At 41.4% G+C, this 23,718-nt stretch overlaps 1 long non-coding RNA gene across 1 annotated transcript; it reads left to right on the top strand.

Moving 5' to 3' along the window:
• Positions 1 to 1,211: 1,211 nt before the first annotated feature.
• LOC124253840 lies at positions 1,212 to 21,165 on the top strand. Its single transcript, XR_006892306.1, has 3 exons — positions 1,212 to 1,223; positions 1,637 to 1,644; positions 21,098 to 21,165. It is a non-coding gene; the product is annotated as an uncharacterized LOC124253840 (long non-coding RNA).
• The last annotated feature ends 2,553 nt before the right edge of the window (positions 21,166 to 23,718 follow it).

Raw genomic sequence — 23,718 nt, 5'->3', positions numbered from 1 at the left:
ACATTAATCTAAGACTTGCCAACCTTCATACATAAACATAGGTATTGGATATAATTGTTTCAGGGTCTGTATGGAAGACCAAGAGATGATGTCCACGGCTTGTCTAGTGGGTTTCCGACCACCTAACCACCTCGCGTAGACAGATATTTTTGACATGTTATACCACCCAGTAGCGACCATCATTACTTATTTCATAACGCCAAACACGCGAGTGCTAGCTAGTCAATGACGGCAACAACATCCCTCACTCCCCCATCAGGTGTCGCCGCACGGTGCTGCTTCTGCATTCACTGCGCGCATAAACCGACAACCGGCGCATTCACGACCTGGTGATTGCTGGACTCCCCTAGCTTCCTGGCAATCCTTTCCAGCTAATAACACACGGGAGATTAACATCTCACCAACACATAGGAGATAAACATCTCACTAACACACGGGAGATTAACATCTCACTAACACATAGGAGATAAACATCTCACTAACACAAGGGAGATAAACATCTCACTAACACACGGGAGATAAACATCTCACTAACACATAGGAGATAAACATCTCACTAACACACGGGAGATTAACATCTCACTAACACACATGAGATTAACATCTCACTAACACAAAGGAGATAAACATCTCACTAACACAAGGGGAGATAAAACACAACACAAGGGAGATAAACATCTCACTAACACATAGGAGATAAACATCTCAGATAAAACACAAGGGAGATAAACATCTCACTAACACATAGGAGATAACATCTCACTAACACAAGGGAGATAAACACTAACACACATGAGATAAACATCTCTCACTAACACGGGAGATAAACATCTCACTAACACAAGGGAGATAAACATCTCACTAACACAAGGGAGATAAACATCTCACTAACACACATGAGATAAACATCTCACTAACACACATGAGATAAACATCTCACTAACACACATGAGATAAACATCTCACTAACACACGGGAGATTAACATCTCACTAACACATAGGAGATAAACATCTCACTAACACAAGGGAGATACATCCTTAAGCACAAAGCTGATGCGTTTCTGCTGAGCACTACATATATGATTGGTTTCTCCTTTCAGGCGTTAGCTCGTTACGCCAAAGCCCCGATTTTGATTCCCTAAACGGATGCACCATGTGTCTTCTAATGTCGTCCACCAACATATACTCATTGAAACAAATAACGGAACGCATGAAAGTACAGGTGTTCCTTTATTCTTTTTCATAATTTCACCAACAGTGCAATACAAAGCTTGTGAAGAAACCTGGAAAAAAATAAAGGAACAGTTGTACTTTCAGGTGTTCCCTTATTTGTTTCCGTGAGTATATGTTGGTGGAAGACATTATTTCTATAACACAGGCATTGGTTCGGGCCAGCACATCATGCGCGCTAACACGCACACACTCACGTGCATGCACGTCGCTATATTACTGGAGTACTGGGCGGTACACCCCATTCACTTTACCCCCTACACTTAAAGAAATATCTAAAGTATACATCAACAAAAAGGATAATATATCCGACTTGAGCCCATAACACTGCTTCATATTTCAGAGATTAGGCAACCTGGGCTGCTAAATCTTTCAGCATTGATTTGGATTCATTCTGTTCTTAAGTATCCTAAGTACAGAATGTTCACCTTCTACAAGTACAGAATGTTCACCTTATACAAGTACAGTTGCAGGAATCCTGGCCAACGTCGACAACGACCCCTATCAGTCATGCTCACAGGTGTCTGGTATTTCGGGAGGTGTGCTACTGATTAATGAGGGCAAACGAATTAACACAGAACCACGAGTCTTCCCCATCAAGAACATGTCGAACTGGACAAGGTACAGCTTCAAGAAGTCCGACTGTTTACCCCGGACAGCAGTGGTCATCGGGCAAGTTCACCTTAACACTGGTGATACCTGTTGTCTGACGGGTCTGATGACGTGGTGATACCTGTTGTCTGACGGGTCTGATGACGTGGTGATACCTGTTGTCTGACGGGTCTGATGACGTGGTGATACCTGTTGTCTGACGGGTCTGATGACGTGGTGATACCTGTTGTCTGACGGGTCTGATACCTGTGGTGACGGGTCTGATGACCTGTCTGACGGGTCTGATGACGTGGTGATACCTGTTGTCTGACGGGTCTGATGACGTGGTGATACCTGTTGTCTGACGGGTCTGATGACGTGGTGATACCTGTTGTCTGACGGGTCTGATGACGTGGTGACACCTGTTGTCTGACGGGTCTGATGACGTGGTGATACCTGTTGTCTGACGGGTCTGATGACGTATACCAATAGGGACGCCATGTAAGAATGTGTCCCCAGCAACGCATGTTGAGCAGGACCCGTTCATTGCGTGCTATCGGGTCCCCATGTGGCTCACAATATCTATCACTGGTTTTTCTGGTCCAGACTCGTGAATTTACAGGACGAGGTCAACTGGCCGGATATTGCTGTGTGTTTAACAACGAACAAACAAAAAAACGGTATGTGCATGGTATGCGGTATACTTTACGCGTTATGTTATATCCGCTGTGCTGTATGCGGTATGCTAAGATGAGAGTCGGGCTGCCGCGTCGTTAACCGCCCATGGCATGAGGATCGTTGTCGCGTCGTTAACCGCCCATGGCGTGAGGATCGTTGCTGATACTTTCAGTCGCTGACCAAACGTCGATTATCACTTATCTCGAACCATAGCATACTACGGAACACAACACTAACTCACCCACCCCAAAATAAACCGGACAGGCGGTTAATAACACAAAGTGAAATCATATCATTAGAATGACAAACAGCAAAAATATGCGCCATTCTTGTTTCCTTTCCGGATTTTCTGTTAGAGTAAATTGACCATTCTGACATCCGATCCGACCCCTATTTCAGTCGCTAATCAAATTCTGCACAAACTCCACGCCTGCCTTTTCATCCCCTCATCTACAGAGTGTTTACCCCCGGGCTGTGTGCACGTGTCGGAGTGATCCCGGTAATTACTACATTTGTAAGTTAAGTACCTGTCTTCTTCTCATCGAGGAAATACTCAAACAACCCATCTCACAGAACTTGCTACTTTGCAGCATGGTCCGACGATAACGGAGATACCATCTGGTCTGGTCACGACTACGTCAACGATTATGTAGAAGGTGGATTCTTGGGAGTTCGGACATGCACTGAACGCTGAGTGTATTTAGACAATGCGAGCTGGCATGTGTACAGAGATAGGACAAGGTTCTTCTGTAGACAGGGTCTGCGTAATGTGAACAATAAGGAAAACTTTTAGTTAGAACTGGATTTGGGAATATTTGTTTTCAATACTCGCATGTAGAAGACTTAAAACTAACTGTAAACCAGACCAAATAGTGAGTGAGTGGGATTGTGAGTCAGGCAGGGCAACAATAATGTAACAGACAGGGCAACCATAGGTACCATCTTCTAACGTCAGTCAGGGCAACAATAGGTACCATCCTCTAACGTCAGTCAGGGCAGCAATAGGTACCATCTTCTAACGTCAGACAGGGCAACAATAGGTACCATCCTCTAACGACAGACAGGGCAGCAATAAGTACCATCCTCTAACGTCAGACAGGGCAACAATAGGTACCATCCTCTAACGTCAGACAGGGCAACAATAGGTACCATCCTCTAACGTCAGACAGGGCAGCAATAGGTACCATCCTCTAACGTCAGACAGGGAAATCATAGGTACCATCCTCTAACGTCAGACAGGGCAACAATAGGTACCATCTTTTAACGTCAGTCAGGGCAACAATAGGTACCATCCTCTAACGTCAGTCAGGGCAGCAATAGGTGCCATCTTCTAACGTCAGACAGGGCAACAATAGGTACCATCCTCTAACGTCAGACAGGGCAACAATAGGTACCATCCTCTAACGTCAGACAGGGCAACAATAGGTACCATACTCTAGCGTCAGACAGGGCAACAATAGGTACCATCCTCTAACGACAGACAGGGCAGCAATAGGTACCATCTTCTTACGTCAGTCAGGGCACAAATAGGTACCATCCTCTAACGTCAGACAGGGCAACAATAGGTACCATCCTCTAACGTCAGACAGGGCAACAATAGGTACCATCCTCTAACGTCAGTCAGGGCAGCAATAGGTACCATCCTCTAACGTCAGACAGGGCAACAATAGGTACCATCCTCTAACGTCAGACCAGGTAACAATAGGTACCATCCTCTAACGTCAGACAGGGTAACAATAGGTACCATCCTCTAACGTCAGACAGGGCAACAATAGGTACCATCCTCTAACGTCAGACAGGGCAACAATAGGTACCATCCTCTAACGTCAGACAGGGCAACAATAGGTACCATCCTCTAACGTCAGACAGGGCAACAATAGGTACCATCCTCTAACGTCAGACAGGGCAACAATAGGTACCATACTCTAGCGTCAGACAGGGCAACAATAGGTACCATCCTCTAACGACAGACAGGGCAGCAATAGGTACCATCTTCTTACGTCAGTCAGGGCACAAATAGGTACCAACCTCTAACGTCAGACAGGGCAACAATAGGTACCATCCTCTAACGTCAGACAGGATAACAATAGGTACCATCTTCTAACGTCAGACAGGCCAACAATAGGTACCATCCTCTAACGTCAGTCAGGGCAGCAGTAGGTACCATCCTCTAACGTCAGACAGGGTAACAATAGGTACCATCCTCTAACGTCAGACAGGGCAACAATAGGTACCATCCTCTAACGTCTGACAGGGCAACAATAGGTACCATCCTCTAACGTCAGACAGGGCAACAATAGGTACCATCCTCTAACGTCAGACCAGGTAACAATAGGTACCATCCTCTAACGTCAGACAGGGTAACAATAGGTACCATCCTCTAACGTCAGACTGGGCAACAATAGGTACCATCCTCTAACGTCAGACAGGGCAACAATAGGTACCATCCTCTAACGTCAGACAGGGCAACAATAGGTACCATCCTCTAACGTCAGACAGGGTTACAATAGGAACCATCCTCTAACGTCAGACAGGGTAACAATAGGTACCATCCTCTAACGTCAGACAGGTACCATCCTCTAACGTCAGACAGGGCAACAATAGGTACCATCCTCTAACGTCAGACAGGGCAACAATAGGTACCATCCTCTAACGTCAGACAGGGCAACAATAGGTACCATCCTCTAACGTCAGACAGGGCAACAATAGGTACCATCCTCTAACGTCAGACAGGGCAACAATAGGTACCATCCTCTAACGTCAGACAGGGCAACAATAGGTACCATCCTCTAACGTCAGACAGGGCAACAATAGGTACCATCCTCTAACGTCAGACAGGGCAACAATAGGTACCATCTTCTAACGTCAGACAGGGCAACAATAGGTACCATCCTCTAACGTCAGACAGGGCAACAATAGGTACCATCCTCTAACGTCAGACAGGGCAACAATAGGTACCATACCTCTTCTAACGTCTGACAGGGCAACAATAGGTACCATCCTCTAACGTCAGACAGGGCAACAATAGGTACCATCCTCTAACGTCTGACAGGGCAATAATAGGCGCGGTGGTCAAGGTTCGAATAGAAGTAATTCTAATATCACGAAAAGATAAACGTTTCTGCAGCCAGTTACCTGGGCTGCAAAGAATACACTATATGAATACACTATGAAGCGAATACGATATGTTTTACGAATATGCAGTGACGAATACGAGTAATTATTCATGAATACTTTATGTTTAATATCAAGGAATAAAGAAAAACAAATATATCATGCAAATACTTAGATTGGAACCTTTACATATTTTCTGTAAAGCAACTGAACAATACCTCGCTAACAATTTCACCTACAGTTCAGTGACACACAATTATTGGAATTTCCATTTTGCGTATCGCACTTAGATAAACAACATACCAGGACACTCTGATATAAATGCTAGTAAATATGTTCTAATGACCACGACTAATGAATTGAATTCATGAAGGCAATACGGTTTGGTTCACAGATAACGCGAGTGAATCCTTTAATGATAAATACCGAGAGATAAAATAAGCAACGCTACAGCAAAACGTGTTACACGTGAGTCATGAAATGCATATTGATTCAGCATCGACAGCGGGGTTCACCTGGACTAACAACTAGTCCCTGAAATGAACATATTTTACTGAAAAAGGTTCATAGTAAAAAAAATAAATAATATAATGAAAAGGAGCCCTGAGACTTTCTTCATTTTCAGAAGCTGAAAAAATCTAGACTTGCCACATTTTCTAGACTTGCGTGGGCTTTCTTGGATATATTTGCTTCAGGGTCTGTACGACAGTCTAGGGTTGACCCTGTAGACGGCAAATATTGGACTGTATATGCTCCAGGCTGTATCAAACATACGGGTAACGTGAAGCACTAATTTGACAACAAAACAGCGAGTGGGTGAGTGAGTTTGGTTTAACGCTGCATTTAGGAATATTCCAGCAATATCAAGGCGGGGAACACCAGAAACTGGCTTCACTCACTGTACCCATGTGGGGAATTGAACCCGGGTCTTCGGCGCGACGAGCGAACGCTTTAACCACTAGGCTACCCCAACCCCACAAAACAGCGATGCATGCTGACAGCAAGCTCGTTGTGAGCGTTAATTAGGGTCCTTCGTCTGGAGATTGTCGCTAGGTGGCGCTAAGTATAGAGTCTCGTGGACACAGACAAATGAGATTGCGTGACGGTTTTGAAGACATTGGTGGTGAAATAATCACGTCTCTCGGCAGCGTCCCCGACCACATTATTTTGTTTCACATCTCGCCACTGGAAAGCTTGACTATATGAAAATATAAACGCAAACACGATGTGCACAGTTTGCAGATATATACAGTATTAACGACGTAGACTTCATATCATACTCCCATTAACACAGGTGGTTTACGTAGCTATAATAGTTTAACAGATTGAGACATAAAAACCGGGGTGCATTCAAATAAACGCCAGTTCTAACATTCATCAGGTCAACAATGAAGCATCAAGAATTAACTCTGAAACGTCGTGTAAAGAATGAAAAGAAGTTGTTATCCATAAACACATCCCATGACTTCAAGTTCTAACATTGCCTGAAATGAATTAACAGATTCCACAATTCGAGGAAGATGTGGGATGTCCGTAACCACACATCTCACTAATCCTAAACTCAACTTGCGCTGTGCGTCATTGTGGTAGTGCATCTGAATACACAAACCTGTATGAGAGGATACGGCAACGCTGTCAGCATCATGGTATGTCTTGAAGAGTAAAAAAACTAATAAACTCCTCGAGAAAAAGAACATATTTCTAAACAAATTACAAATGGGTAACATTACGACTGCTAAACACTATATCTTACCTTTCAGACAGCTATGTTATATATCCCGCAGTTTGATCGGGAGACGGGGAGGCAAGTTTACACACCCGTCATCTAGAGACTCTACCATCCCTAGTGGTGCCAGCACGCAGCTGCATGCTCTGCATGTTCACTGTTGTACACGATACAGCGCGGTACGTCGTTGGTGATGCTGAAGGCGGTTCCAATCTTTATCACCATCGGCGCCAGTTACCTGGGCTGCAAAGAATACACTATATGAATACACTATGAAGCGAATACGATATGTTTTACGAATATGCAGTGACGAATACGAGTAATTATTCATGAATACTTTATGTTTAATATGGTCTCTGGTTTAATATCAAGGAATATAGAATAACAAATATATCATGCAAATACTTAGATTGGAACCTTTACATATTTTCTGTAAAGCAAATGAACAATACATCGCTAACAATTTCACCTACAGTTCAGTGACACACAATTTCCATTTTGCGTATCGCACTTAGATAAACAACATACCAGGACCCTCTGATATAAATGCTCGTAAATATGTTCTAATGACCACGAATAATGAATTGAATTCATGAAGGCAATACGGTTTGGTTCACAGATAACGCGAGTGAATCCTTTAATGATAAATACCGAGAGATAAAATAAGCAACTGATGCTACAGCAAAACGTGTTACACGTGAGTCATGAAATGCATATTGATTCAGCATCGACAGCGGGGTTCACCTAGACTAACAACTAGTCTCTGAAATGAACATATTTTACTGAAAAAGGTTCATAGTAAAAAAATAAATATAATATAATGAAAAGGAGCCCTGAGACTTTCTTCATTTTCAGAAGCTGAGGAAATCTAGACTTGCCACATTTTCTAGACTTGCGTGGGCTTTCTTGGATATATTTGCTTCAGGGTCTGTACGAGAGTCTAGGGTTCACCCTGTAGACGGCAAATATTGGACTGTATATGCTCCAGGCTGTATCAAACATCCGGGTAACGTGAAGCACTAATTTGACAACAAAACAGCGAGTGAGTGAGTGAGTGAGTTTGGTTTAACGCTGCATTTAGGAATATTCCAGCAATATCACGGCGGGGGACACCAGAAATTGGCTTCACTCACTGTACCCATGTGGGGAATTGAACCCGGGTCTTCGGCGCGACGAGCGAACGCTTTAACCACTAGGCTACCCCAACCCCACAAAACAGCGATGCATGCTGACAGCAAGCTCGTTGTGAGCGTTAATTAGGGTCCTTCGTCTGGAGATTGTCGCTAGGTGGCGCTAAGTATAGAGTCTCGTGGACACAGACAAATGAGATTGCGTGACGGTTTTGAAGACATTGGTGGTGAAATAATCACGTCTCTCGGCAGCGTCCCCGACCACATTAGCTTGTTTCACATCTCGCCACTGGAAAGCTTGACTATATGGAAATATAAACGTAAACACGATGTGCACAGCTTGCAGATATATACAGTATAAACGACGTAGACTTCATATCATATTCCCATAAACACAGGTGGTTTACGTATCTATAATAGTTTAACAGATTGAGACATAAAAACCGGGGTGCATTCAAATAAACGCCAGTTCTAACATTCATCAGGTCAACAATGAAGCATCAAGAATTAACTCTGAAACGTCGTGTAAAGAATGAAAAGAAGTTGTTATCCATAAACACATCCCATGACTTCAAGTTCTAACATTGCCTGAAATGAATTAACAGATTCCACAATTCGAGGAAGATGTGGGATGTCCGTAACCACACATCTCACTAATCCTAAACTCAACTTGCGCTGTGCGTCATTGTGGTAGTGCATCTGAAGACACAAACCTGTATGAGAGGATACGGCAACGCTGTCAGCATCATGGTATGTCTTGAAGAGTAAAACAAACTAATAAACTCCTCGAGAAAAAGAACATATTTCTAAACAAATTACAAATGGGTAACATTACGACTGCTAAACACTATATCTTACCTTTCATACAGCTATGTTATATATCCCGCAGTTTGATCGGGAGACGGGGAGGCAGGTTTACACACCCGTCATGTAGAGACTCTACCATCCCTAGTGGTGCCAGCACGGAGCCGCATGTTCTGCATGTTCACTGTTGTACACGATACAGCGCGGTACGTCGTTGGTGATGCTGAAGGCGGTTCCAATCTTTATCACCATCGGCGCCTTCGCCATACATAGCTCAAGATCAAGAATTATTATTACAAAATAAAAAACGGGTACAGGGTACAAGATATGTTCAGTTTTACTGTACAGTGATGATAATGTGACAAATATAGTCGATACCGACGATTCAGCACATTCTAAGGCTGTCAGTAATGTACATCTGTGTATACACGCTAGACAGAGGTATCTGGTTATACTTTTACACAGCTGTAAGTAACACACAACTAGATCCTACTCATGTCTAGGCTAAAGCGGGAAATCAGTTCTGGTAACGAATAACGAGCATTTCTCAGAGTGAGTGAGTGAATGAATGAGTACAGTTTTATGTCGCTTTTAGCACTATTTCGGCAATGTCATGGCGGGGGACACCAGAAATGAGCTTCACACATTGTATCTATGTGGGGAATCGAACCCAGCCTTTGGCGTGACAAGCGGACGCTTTAACCATTAGGCTACCCCACCTCACCGCATTTTTCAGAGGTTATTATTTCAAGAGGTGTTTTTGTATTCAGTCTGATCTGGATCGCCTTTTCCAATGCTGTTTTCGTGAGTTGGCCAAGTATGGAAGGATGGACCAGTGCCTGTTCTGAAGGACGCGGGGTGTTTCTGTGTTGAACATGTGTTGAGGTAGACACAGAGTACCGCGTGGTGACGGTGCAACGCTAGGTTTTTTTTTACAGAGAGTGAGCTAATGGATGACAGTCACCTGTGAGGGTAATCTCTGTCTGTCAGCGTCACGTGGCATGCTGCATGTGCCATACTGCACTGCCTAGCGGACCGTGACAATCTCGACATACAGTATCTGATAGCCTTAACTTGAGAAAATATGTGCATCGGGAATCTACTACATTAACCGAAAACCATAACACTAGGTGTACTTGTCATAACGCCAAGAAATCTTTTACAGTACTAGTGTGTCTATTCCATGAGGGGGTTTTGGTGAAGCAAACACCTAAATATCTATAGAACGATGTTATTTCTAAAAGTTCTCCTTTTCTTTACCCGATATTTTGCCACCTTTCTTAAAAACTACAACTTTCGTCTTATCTTTGTTTACACATAGTTTCCAATTATCACAATAATTTTCTAATTCATCAATTTGTCTCTGTAGACCATTAACAGTACTAGACAGCCCTGTCTTACTCCTAACTGGCTTGTAAATGTTTCTGAGACATCATCATTATGTTTTACACATACCTTTACATTTTCATTAATACTGCCTAAAAGTTTATTCATTTTCCTACTCAATCCATGCATTCATAAAAGGTTCCATAGTTTATTTCTATTTACCGAGTCAAATGCTTTCGAGAAATCTACAAAAAGAGCATAAACTTTACCACCTAATTGTTATTGACATATATGAATAGAGATGAACATACAATGTATGAACATTTCATTACATGTTATTCATGACAACATGATGATATCATATAAATAAATTATACACATACATATATGTCAATGTGGTTGTGTTCCCTTTCTCAATTGAAATACTTAACTGGGTTATTCCATTTCTGTATCAAAGGTAACAGCTTTCTCGATTGCTGTGCATTAGACCGTAAATGTTGTTTTAAGCTGTCTGAAGAATAACTGTCTGAAGAATGACTGTCTGAAGAATGGGAGATAACCCTCGCTGAAACTCTTTAACAACGACTAAGATGGCTTGCAACAGACCACATCCAGATATTCAATCAGTTAAGCCAATACCAAGAGATTACTGGTTTGGCATTTAATCTTCTGTGCACACTGCCCAGATTTGCCTACCAATCAGCTGTTCTATGGAATTCTCTGTCTGAAGATCTCAAAACAACCCAAAGCTTGCTCTCCTTCAAAACTCTCCTCGAAATGTTTTTATTTAAGAAATACTTTGTCTAGAGTCTCGCCCAAATAACTTTACTTGTAGCGCCATGAGCATACCAGCTATCGTGGAGTTTGGCGCAGGGTCGTACCATGGATGGACCTCGGAGTCAAAGCCACAAGCATAGAGAAGACGGTAGTAAAAGCAACGAGCCATACCATCATGTCGTTTAAGATATGCTGTTTGTGCCAAGGAAAGGCATCCACTAACAAGGTGTTGGACAGTCTCTGTAAATTCATTATACAGTCGACATTTCATATTGATATTTTCCTTAAGAATCACATTTTGGCGATTGCGAGTGGGAAGTAACTGGTCCTGAGCAGCAAAAAGGAGGCCCTCAGTTTCACATTTGAGACCAGCCGACTTCATCCAGGCGAAGGAGTCGGTGGGATTGCTATTCTGTTCCACACACTGTATGTACACACGATGCAATGGCTTCTCAGAAAGCTTCTCCACAAATAACCGACTCTGGGCAGACTTGCAATTGGTGAAGGATTTCACCTGGTTTACTCCCCTCGCTGTACCGTCCAGCAGTACATCGCCATCAGTAAAATCAACCTCAAATTTCAGATTCTGTCCAACAACCTTGGCACGCTTAAAATAGCTGTGGAATACCTTGCTTTCATCATGAGTCTTCACATGCATCACCAGAGGATCGTCCGACAAATAAATATGTGCAAAAGTACACAAAAGAATTCTATCATGAAGAGCCTCCACATTAATCAAACCCCGACCTCCAGAATTGATTGGCATATATAAACGGCTAAGAGAGAAACGAGGGTGGTGAACTCTGTTATCAGACATGATCCTTCTGGTCAGGCGGTCAAGACACTGGATGTCTTGTTTTGTCCAATCAACTACTCCAAAGGAATAGGAAAGGACTGGCACAGCAAAAGTATTGGTGGATTTGACCTTGTGTCGAGCATTTAGCTCTGAGCTCTAGATTTTCTTTAAGCGAGATTTATACTCCGCCCGAAGTTTTTCTTGAATCTGGGCATTCTGGAGCTTGTCTCGAACTTACATTCCAAGATAGGTGTAGGCCTGATCTTCCACAAGATGCTCAATAACTCCTCCCCCCTGTAACTTGACCGATACACCATTAACTACCTTGCCACGTTTCAAATGGAGAGTATTACATTTGTCGAGTCCAAATGTCATGCCAATATCACTCGAAAAGGACTCGACAAGGAGAACCGGCTTTTTCAAATTGGTATCTCCTTTGGCAAGGAGCTCGATGTCATCCATGTAAAGGAGATGAGTAAGCGGTGTTTGGGATCTGTGCTGAGGAGGTCAGGGATGGTAACCCTCCTCTCTGTTGAGCAGGGAGCTCAAAAGGATTTAGAGACAAACAAAAAAAGCAAAGGACTGAAGGAGTCCTCCTGGAATATTCCCCCTTCTGATTGGAATAGATTCCGAAGTCTGCACCTGCCCTTGCGAGTAGATCTCAAGTTGAGTCGACCTGCAACTCATTAAAGACTTGAGAAAATCAAGTAGTCGCTCCGGGAGGTCAATACAATGAAGAGACTTCAGAATCCATTCATGAGGGACAGAGTCGTATGCTTTCTTATAGTCAATCCAGCACATGGAGAGATTGCGGTGATATGTTTTAGCCTCTTCCAAAATCATTTTCTGTACAAGAAGTTGATCCTTGCACCCCAACATCCCTTTCTCGCTCCCTTCTGCTCTCTGTAAATTATATCATTAGCAGAGCAGTATGATGACACGAGGTTTGTCAAACACCCTGTGAATAATTTATATTGTGTATTCAAACATGTGATAGGGCGGACGTTTTTCGGATCAGTCAAGTCTCCATTTTGGGAAAGGAGTATTGTGCGACCTTTGCAGAACCATGGAGGAACATCACCTGTGTCCACGAGAGAATTGAAACAATGAAGTAATTGTGTTTGGAGACAGGGGAACAATTTCCAGTACCGGTTTGGAATGCCATCAGAGCCTGGAGCTGTATTAGATTTGGACTTTTTGATAACACTTCTCAGGCAATCTGGTGAGATGTAGCAGACAAACGATCTAGTTACTTTCTCATGCATTGCATAGTCATAATCACTGACTCATGGTGCCTCCAGGTTACAGTCGCCGGGTTGAGACCACAACTGTTTCCAGAACCTTTCATTGGCATCCATTGGAGGCCGTTTGTCATGTTCACCATCACCGTTTGTTTTCAGTTGCCTGTAGAAGTGTTTTTCATTATTTCTAAAAAGTTTATTTTGTTTGATATACTTGTTCTTCTTTTCCCATTTTTTCTTTCTTTCTGCCCTATTATTATTATTATTATTATTATTATTATTAACTGCATCTTGGCAAAATAAATGGGACAATAAAAATACAGGTAGACACATGTACTCTACTGGTCCTGTAGTAAACAAACATTTTAAAATTCGTCGGTCATTGTGGATTAAAGGCATATAAAAGTATTTTAGATAAAGACCTATGTCCCCTGTGCGAAAGCTGTAACTTACACTGCCCAGAAACAGTTCAGCACTATCTCACTGAATGTCCAGCTCATGAAAACCCACGTAAGGCTCTTAAAGAAACTGTGCTTAACAAAACCAAAAATACGTTTACAATGAACGCAATACTTGGAGATAATTTAATGTATGGTTGCATACAAAGAGCTGCATGAGACTTCCTCGTTAAAACGGGTAAGTACGACGTAATTTAACTGAACAAAAATATAACAGATTGTTAAGTCTTGGGCGTATATAAGCCTTTTAAGGCCCAAGGTCGCCCAAAAACCTTACCTGCCTACCTTTAACAACGACAACGTTCATGATGTCAAGGCACCCTCCAACATGAAGTTAACAGCGTAGAGAACAATTCGATTGTGGTCTTCAGTGAGGGTCCTGTAGCGTCTCTTACAGCCACACAACGTCTCCTCGTGGACCTTAGAACGTTAGTAAACACACCCCGACGTCGCCACTGCACAAGGTGACGTGGAAGATTTTGCTGAACTGAACTTTATTTTCTCTCAAGGCTACAATACATATCACGATTGGGGTTTACAGAGATCTATACATAAGGTAAGTAATGGCGACATGAGATCTAGTTAAAATTGCATAATACAGGGCGACAAAAGGTTAACAGTTTAATCAAATCCGAGACATTTTTACTTTCCAATAAACTATGATTTTGAATACAGATGGTCCCTTGATGTACAGCGTTGCACGGAGTGCCACTTCTGTATAAACAAATCAATGAGACTATTCTTTATCTTGTGCTTTCTCCATCATTTATTTTCACAAAGCTGTTGAGTCCATATATCATTATTTCCAGTTTGTAGTAAAATATCAAGAAGAGGAGATGCCACGCCTGTGGTGGATTGACTGGCTGACGAACACGCCGACCCAGCTTGTCCCAGATGTGTTCGATAGGATTGAGATCGGGGCTACACGACGGCAATCCAGAACTGGAATACCGGCATTTCGTAGAAAATTCTGTGTAAGAATTGCCGTATGCGGTCAATCGTTGTCTTGTTGGAACGTCAGTCCAGGGCGATGTCTCTGCATAAATGGAAGCAGGACAGGTTACAAAATCTTATCCCTGTACTGGGCGGTGTTCCCTCGAACGACAACAAAGGGAGAGCGTCCGTGTGCGCAAAACGAACCCCATACCATTATGCTTTCGTCACCAAATCTGTCCACATCATGGACGCAGACTTGAGCGTGACGTTCCCCTCGCCTGACGTACACTTGGGCTCTGCCGTCGGTAAATCTCAGTGTCAATCGAGATCGTCACTGAAGACAGCCGAATTCCACTGTCTTTGACAGAACCTTATGTGTCTTGTGGCCCACACCAGTCTTTTGCGGCGATGAAGAGGAGTTAAAATTGGCCATTGTGGGGTCTTCGGGCGCGAAGTCCAGCGGCACGCAAGCGATTTCTGACAGTTTGCGCAGTTATCCTTCCACCAAACATCTCCCTACCTGTGGAATTTGCTGAAACAAATCTGTTTCGAATTGAAGATGACGTAATCATATTGCTTGATCTTCCCGGAGTGACGTCACACGTACACGTGACGCTCCCGCCCTCGGGCGGTCGGCAACAGTTCCGGTTTGATGCACTCTCATCCTAAGATTAAAACTTGTTTGTCGGGAGCAATTTAAGAATCTTGAAACAGCGACCACAGACTGACCAGCATCAAGCCACCCCATAGCACGTTGACGTTCTTGATTTGAAAGGCGTGGCATTTCCAAACAAAAATTTAAATGGATTTTTATTGTTTTTCCAGCTCACATTCCATGTGCGTGTTTAGTTTGTGCAAACATGCACCGAATGACCTCAGAAACCTTTTTACCCGATATATCTCATTCGAGTAATATTAAACACATATATACATTCAATAAGCAATATACTTCAGAGTTCCTGACCCAACGGATTGTTTTGAAAAGATATGTCTAATATCACACAGCTATTTCATGTATATAATACACCATTCGATTCCTCTTCAAATCTGACACGACAGTCCTAATTGTGTGTAAAGACCTCTACTGTTCTCTTCTAAAGTACCTGCTATATTTACCTCTCGTGAAAAGTCATCCAATATCTGCACAATCATTCCGACAATGGGGAAAGTTCGGGAAACCCAAGTAGCCTAGAGTGTCCCTGTATATGCGTAGTCGTTGTATGGAGAAGACTGTACCGGGACATAGAGGTCAGCAATACCCGTTGGCGCGATGGTCTGTTTGCCTCTAGAGACGTGTCACTATGACTGTCAGCTCTGGACGATGTTCTCACTGAACAAACATCACTGTACTCAGTGCGCCTCCTTACCATGGTCAACCATGGGGTGCTTTCTGAACAGAAGCCGGTGTAGATACTGAATGGGTGAATTAGTTGGGTTTAACGATGCTTTTAGCACAATTCCATCAGTTTCACGGCGGAGGGGCAACAGAAATGGGCTGACACGTGGTAATTATGTGGGGAAATCGAACCCGGGCCTTTGGCGTGACGAGCGAACAGTTTAACCACAAGGTTACACAACCACCTCTGTAGCTACTGAAACCATGCGACCCTGCAGTGGGGACGATACAGTACAACCAGAAATTATTGAGAATTTAATTATTGTAATTTTTCTTAAATATTTCACTCATTACTCACCTATTAAATGTGAATATTAGCAGAACATAACTCCAGATTCAAAGACAGGTGAACAGTTAGTATTTTGTCAAGTCACCATGGGCAGCAATGCAGGCTTCAATGCTGCGGGGCATACTACTGATCAAAGAAATTAGAAAGTCGTGGTCCATGCTGTCCCAATATCGGACCACTTCTTCTTTCATTTCAGCAATATTTGTCAGATATTTCTTATTGACACTTTCCTTCATAAGTCCCCAAACATTTTCTATTGGATTTAGGTCAAGGCTATAGCTTGGCCAATCTAAAAATGTCCTATTGTGGGTCCGAAACCAGGCCTGTGAATGCTTTGAACGATGTTTTGGGTCGTTGTCCTGTGGAAAATCCAAAAAGTTCCATAGAACACGTGAGCAGAAGATGGAAGTAAATGTCCCTCGAGAATATCTCTGTACCGTTCACTGTTCATATTCCCTTCAAATACAGAGGGGCGTTGCCCCTAACACAGATATGCCACCCCACACGTTAAATTTCGGACTGTACTTTGGGCGCTGATACAAAGGTTTTTCAGTTTGTTTGGTCCAGAATTTCAGTGTTTTAGGAAACAGTCACACAAAACTTTCATCTGAGAACATCACATTGTCCCAGTTAAAAATAAAATTTCTATGCTGTAAGCACCAGTTCCACCTTCGCTCCTTTTGTTCAGGTTTCATGATCGGTGATGGAATTCCTCGACTTTTCTGCCAACCCATTGCATGCAGCTCAGTTCTAATTGTCTCCTTACAGACAGCCACAGTTCCTCTATCAATCATATCCAGCCTTAAGTTTTCTAAACTCCTTCGTTTGTTTTTAGAAACAAGAATACAAAGCCGCCTCCTGTCACCAACAGTCAATTTCTGGGCCTACCTGCGCCTCCCCTGGTGCTCAATGCCATATCCATTTGCAATATTTTTCAAAACACGATAAACAGTGGTCAAAGGGATGCCTGTTCTACTTGAAATCACTTTAGCTGATCTGATGTCCTTGTTATAATACTCTAAAATCAAACTTCCTCTTCTCTAAATCATCCATACTGAGGATCACTGAAACTGGCGTCTGCTAGCAAGTAAACAAAGGGGGATAACTTTTCACAAACTTATGAAAAAGGATTAATGGAGTTGTCTCTCTTGAATGAAACCAAGCACTTGATAGCTGGTCAAGGTTGTTTATACTAGACATCCAATTAAACATATTCCTAAAATTCTCAATAATTTCTGGTCATACTATACGTGGTGTAGTCATACATTTTGAAGGAGTCATTAAAAAGAACAGTGCCTGTATCTATCACTGGTGCAATGGGAACAAATTCAGGACAGCTTTTGCGCACCCCTGCACTCCCACTCTGGATCTGCCTATGCAGTGAGAAATTCCTCCCCCAAAGGTTCAGAATCAAAGAAAAAATTATTTTTTTAATTTGAGTTTGCAGGACTAATAAATCAAAATATAGTTGCAGGTGATGAGGTCTCCTTGGCTTTACTTTTTCATCTATTGTATTCAGCTAGATATCATCGCCCAAAACAGGACAGAACACGTGTTTTGACAGGCGAGCGGATCATCCAAATACAGCCGAGGTCACGGCAGTGTCATGTACCTTTTTTTCGGTTTTGTCTACGTTCAAAACAATTAGTGTTCTGGAATCACCAGGACATCATTGTGATACTGGCATTGTGCAGAATTTCACATTTTGGGATCAAACTAATAGAAAAGTATATGTGGTGGACAAAATAACTGAGGGTACGTTTGAGCGACTTGACCCGTCCAGGCAAAATTGTTGGGAATTCGATTGTGCATCTGTACAAGTGAGTGTTGGAGTAGATCTTGAGAAATTTAATGTCAAACGTTGCTTTGGAACAATTTTGAATTCCAAGCCAAGAGCCTAGATATGGATCTACACCTCGGTGCGCAAAGCTCCAAGGAGACTTACAGACCAATAATAATCCGAACGATTACAATATAGCCTGGAATATAACAATATGAGTGGCAAAGTGAGTGAAAAGTGAGTTGGGTTCTAAACTCACTTTGAACAATATTCCAACTGATATCTCAGATGTTTAAAACTTTGGTGAAACACACCAGCCTTGTATGGTGCTCACAGACCAACAACCATAAACAGGCCTTTGTTGTTTTTTGTTTAACACAGCACTCAGCAATATTAAAGCTATATGGTAGCGATCATAAGGTTGTGTCATCACCAAAGAATTCAACTCTATACAGCAAATAAGGTCATATCAGACCATTTGGCATGTGACGCCCCCTCCTTGTCAGCATATTGACGGGATGTTTGTTTGTTTGTTTGTTCTTTAACACCGCATTATGGCACCGATCTGTAAATAATCGAGTCTGGACCAGACAATCCAGTGATCAACAGCATGAGCAACGATCAATGCAAATGGTAGATATATATACGATGACATGATGACATGTGTCAATCAAGTCAGAGAGCCTGACCACCTGATCCAGTTGGTCGACCAACCTCTTACCACAAGCATGGGTTGCTGAAGACCAATTCTAGCCCGGATCTTCACAAGCCTATTGATAGGAAGAAATAACAAATGCAAATGTGTTGTATTAAGAATTTACTTCATGATTTGGGATATTTTAGAGACAATGGATTTGGACAAAGACAGGTTGAACACTTTTCCAATGTAACATTGGTCTATTTCAGGCATAACACAGTACAAAATACTGCTGTGAGAGAAGATCCAATCCATGGAGTAACACACGTCATCAACATACACACAGGAAGGAACAGAATCTCATCAGTGTAAAAACTGATATAATTTTTAAAAGTAAAAAATCAGAATAAACCCTAACAATAGTTTGGAATGTGATTCAAATACAATATAATCTACCTGCATGACCATTAGTCAACAACTGTCGCTTTAATCCATGTTCCTACTCAACATCTCCAGACATGTCATCAATAGTAGGTGATCAGTACAATATGACACATCATGGTCTGATCCTGCTGTCCTTGGAATGTTGTCAAGCTCATAGTATAAAACAGCGGTGGCAAAAGATCTACAAAATATGTTGCTTTGGAACAAATATAATTGTCCATCAGGACCAATACCTGGCTTGAGGCACTTGATGCAAATAATAAAGAGAAACAGAATGGAAAAAGAACCAAAAGGCTGGCAAATATAATATAAAAGTATTTATATGACCTAAATTATATAATGAGAGATATTTTATATATATATATATTTACAAGGTCCCCATGTATCTGAAATTTGTCTTTAAGGTGTAAAACATCATCAAAATTTGGTCATTAGGATTGATTTCACAATCTGTACGCATGAAAAAGTCAGCCTGAGATCACACTATCTATGTCTTCATTACAGTATTATCTGGTCAGTATTTAAGCATCAAGTGCCTGTATCCATGGTAACACCTGAAGTCTGGTTCTGGAAAAGCCATTGCTCTACCTGCATAGACAGAGGCTGCAGGTGTCTATGAATGTCTCTCCCTGTAACATGACAGTCACTGGTTAACTCTACAGCCAACGTGGGAACAATACTGTGTCTAGACTAGTCAACCAACAAATAAATAACAGGTCACTCAGCAGAATGATACACATAAATTAAGTTAATCTAACACACACACAACTACACCTCTACGTAAGATGAAGAACAGTATTCAAAAGCAGAAAACGTGGTTAAATAATTCTATGTTGGTACTACGTAAGGTTTTTTGACCATCATTTCAACACTGGTGGTGTTATGGTTTGGTTCCATAATGATGGTGATCATTTATACTATACTGGACTATGAGATATGACAGTGTTACAGCATAGAATTGTATCACACCGATATGGTCAGACAGCAGGTAGGCAGGAACACACACATCATGGAGACTGCACAATTTAAACCTGCTACAAACAATAAACTAATCAAACCAAACTTTCCATTGAAGTGAAAAAAACAACCTAGTCAATGAACAACTACAAACACATTATTAAAACAGATGATAGCAGGAATTTCTCAATGTATTACTCTTACAACAAAAGATTAATCCCATTGTTTGCTTACGTTTTCAACTTCTGTATTGTTTCAAAATGCAACCTGTGCATAGACATGCTCAACAAGGTACTAGCGCTTTACCAAGCCATAGCAACTGAAAGAATAAAAAAGTTGAAATCCTTAAATCTACTCAATCTTCAATTTTTAAAGAAATTTTAAATTCAAACATTAAATTCTGTTTCTTTTGGCAAAGACTATGTAAATAGGTCAGACATCATCATGGTATTATGTTGTAGATAGATTATTGTATTTATCACTACCTGACGAGTGCAGGTGGATGGACGCCCTTAGTTGCAGCTTGCCAGACAGAGGAAGGGAGATAACTGTGCATCTCCACGCCTGCCTACAGCTGGTACAAGCATCTTTCAGTTCTACAACCAACACCACTAAATTGCTGCCTCACACTGCTGATGAACGAACAAAATTCTGTACATGTCAATCTTGTCCGTTTCTTCACATTCAATAGAATCATAAAGCTTCAGAATGAAAGCAAACTGTTACTGCACACTGACACAAAGAAACCAATCTGTACAGAACTAGACACTTGATTCTTACATTGAGATGTTAACAATAAAAGAAATTCTTACCTGTGCTTTAACATGGAATAGTACATATACTGAACAGTAAAGTATAGGTTTATATATACTGAAGAAAGGGATCATCAACATCTTAGGGGACATTTCTATGAAATTGTGTGCTAAGTCTCCATTAAAAAAATATCCCCAAAATATTTTTTCTAACCAACATTTTGTGTTGAGGATACATGAACCTGTACAAAGTACCTGCTGTCGACACTCTGTACAGTGCCGACCTTTATAAAATACACTTCATGAACATTGTAGACCGAGATAGGACTGACTGAGTTTGGTTTTACGCCGCTTTTAGCAATATTCCAGCAACATCACGGAGGGGGACACCAGAAATGGGCTTCACACATTGTACCCATGTGGGGATTCGAACCCGGGTCTTCGGCGTGACGAGCCAACGCTTTAATCATTAGGCTACCCCACCGCTCCACCGAGATAGGAAATACTTTGACGTATATGTAGTAAGCATTAAGTATCAGGGTGGTGTTGTACAAAGCAACAATAGCACTTTGACTGTCGTAAGTTACGGGAGTTACGATGGGAGGTATGGGAGTTACGATGGGAGTTACGATGGGAGGTATGGGAGTTACGATGGGAGTTACGATCACCTTAGCCCTAAGATCGCTTTGTACAACAGCACCCTGTTTGATTTCACGACTTGACATCGGTCAATGTTAATACTGTTTTCTAGTAATATCTTTGGTGTGAATACTTAAGGTTATCAATACTTAGTATGATAACAGATGAACACTCAGTTTAGAAGTTTACTGTACGTGAAACAGCTACAATACTGTACGACCTTCAAAGGCCGAAAACAAGTGGTTTTAGTATGTGGTAATAATGTTGACAAAACATGCTTGAGATTAATTATGGTTTCACTTTGCCCTAAATCACAGATTTAATATCACAATGTACATTTATTAAAATCACCGTATAAACAACAAAATGCCTAAATACACTATTCAACTTACTGAGATACGCTAACTATTTTCTGTTAGCAACCCACTTACATCTGTTCATGTTTTGTTGTTGTTAACACAAGATACCACAGAATTCCAGCTATATGACAGGTCCATAAATAATCAACTTTTGGCCAATCAGGTTTTGACCAATCAGGTCTTGGCAATCCAGTGTTAAATATCGTCAGCAGCACTCAACACTATCAAGGTACAAATATAGATGATGTAGCATGAAGTATCTCAGTACATTGTGTATTCTTATCAAAAGTTGAGCAGTATAGTTTGCATAATACTTTCAAAATGGCATGTCAAATCTTACTGATTGCATATATTTGGGCTTTCAACATACCTCAATCGGTACCTGCGCAGTATCAGTTACGTGTCAGCCACATAGTGCTGATTGTGAGGGTCATATATGTCACCGTGAAACTCCCTAACAGTCTCTCTCATATAATGTTAGGAGTTAACTCCCCTGCAGTTTTCGGGCCCACATGACTAAGGCCAGTGATATGGGAATATTTGGTTTACAGACCTGGACAATGAAAAGTTTGGTCAGTAGGTTGAAAGAAAATCAAAAGTAAATGTATTATAGATAATTTGTATAATCATCTTAAAAACTGATTTAGATCTCTGAAGTGATACATCACTGGGGAATGTTCTGTTTTATGCATAAATTAATGAGAAAAATACTTATGGCCTTTGGTTTGTGAGACTGTTCACAGGTCTGAATGCAGAAGGTTCAGGTATTAGCTTATCTTGTGGTTATTTTTCAAACCCTGATTATGAAAATGAATTAATGGAGATTTGGTCACAAATATTTGACAAAAATGAAAGAATTATGACAATACATAGTGGCAATATCTCACATGATCAGATCACATGATGGCATAAAGATGTTGCATATTTGGTTGACGGCTTGGCACTGATTCACTGGAAGGTAGATAACTGATTTATATCCCACATATCCTTCAGACAACACACAGATATGTGATTGACACTGGACAGTCCAGCTGATAATATCCTTGATATACTGAACACTTTACTACAACTGTCAAGATTGATCCTCACTTAATAAAACAGATCTTGGCTTCAATTTTTGTGACTGAATATCATATCCTCCACTTCTGTATGAACTTCAATTTGCATACTAGACAATCCTTATACACAATAAGCTTAAAAAAGTCAATTTAATGAATTATGTGACTGATATCTATTTTCATAGTTTAGCTTTCACTGTTCCTATCATTGTCAAATTGTCATTTATTTCATTTTAAGTTGCATGGCGATACTACCCTTATCCATTAAAATTCCACTATCATATACCAATAGTTGAGAAACATACCTTCCAACTTTCTTAGTATGTGTTAAATTAAACCTGAATATAAAGCATCTATAGGTGTGTAAAGTGCTATATAATCATAGTTCAGTTGGCTGTATGTGGTAACTGTAGTAACAGAACACTACCAACACTCAGCCAATGAAGAGTAACCTCAGCAGGACACTATTACTGTTATACCACCCCACACACCAGTCAACCTCCACTCACATGTCACATGTAGTCTGTTCACACCATACAGTTTACAGATCGCAGGTGCTGTGTGAGTTGGGTGTAATGTCGCTTTGAACATTATTCTTG

This window comes from Haliotis rubra, unplaced genomic scaffold (assembly GCF_003918875.1).
Source record: "Haliotis rubra isolate DU_JTF1 unplaced genomic scaffold, ASM391887v1 Scf555, whole genome shotgun sequence".
In the NCBI taxonomy this organism is placed as follows: domain Eukaryota; kingdom Metazoa; phylum Mollusca; class Gastropoda; order Lepetellida; family Haliotidae; genus Haliotis; species Haliotis rubra.
Note: the sequence above shows the minus strand (reverse complement) of the source record. Positions and strands in the feature narration are given on the sequence as shown.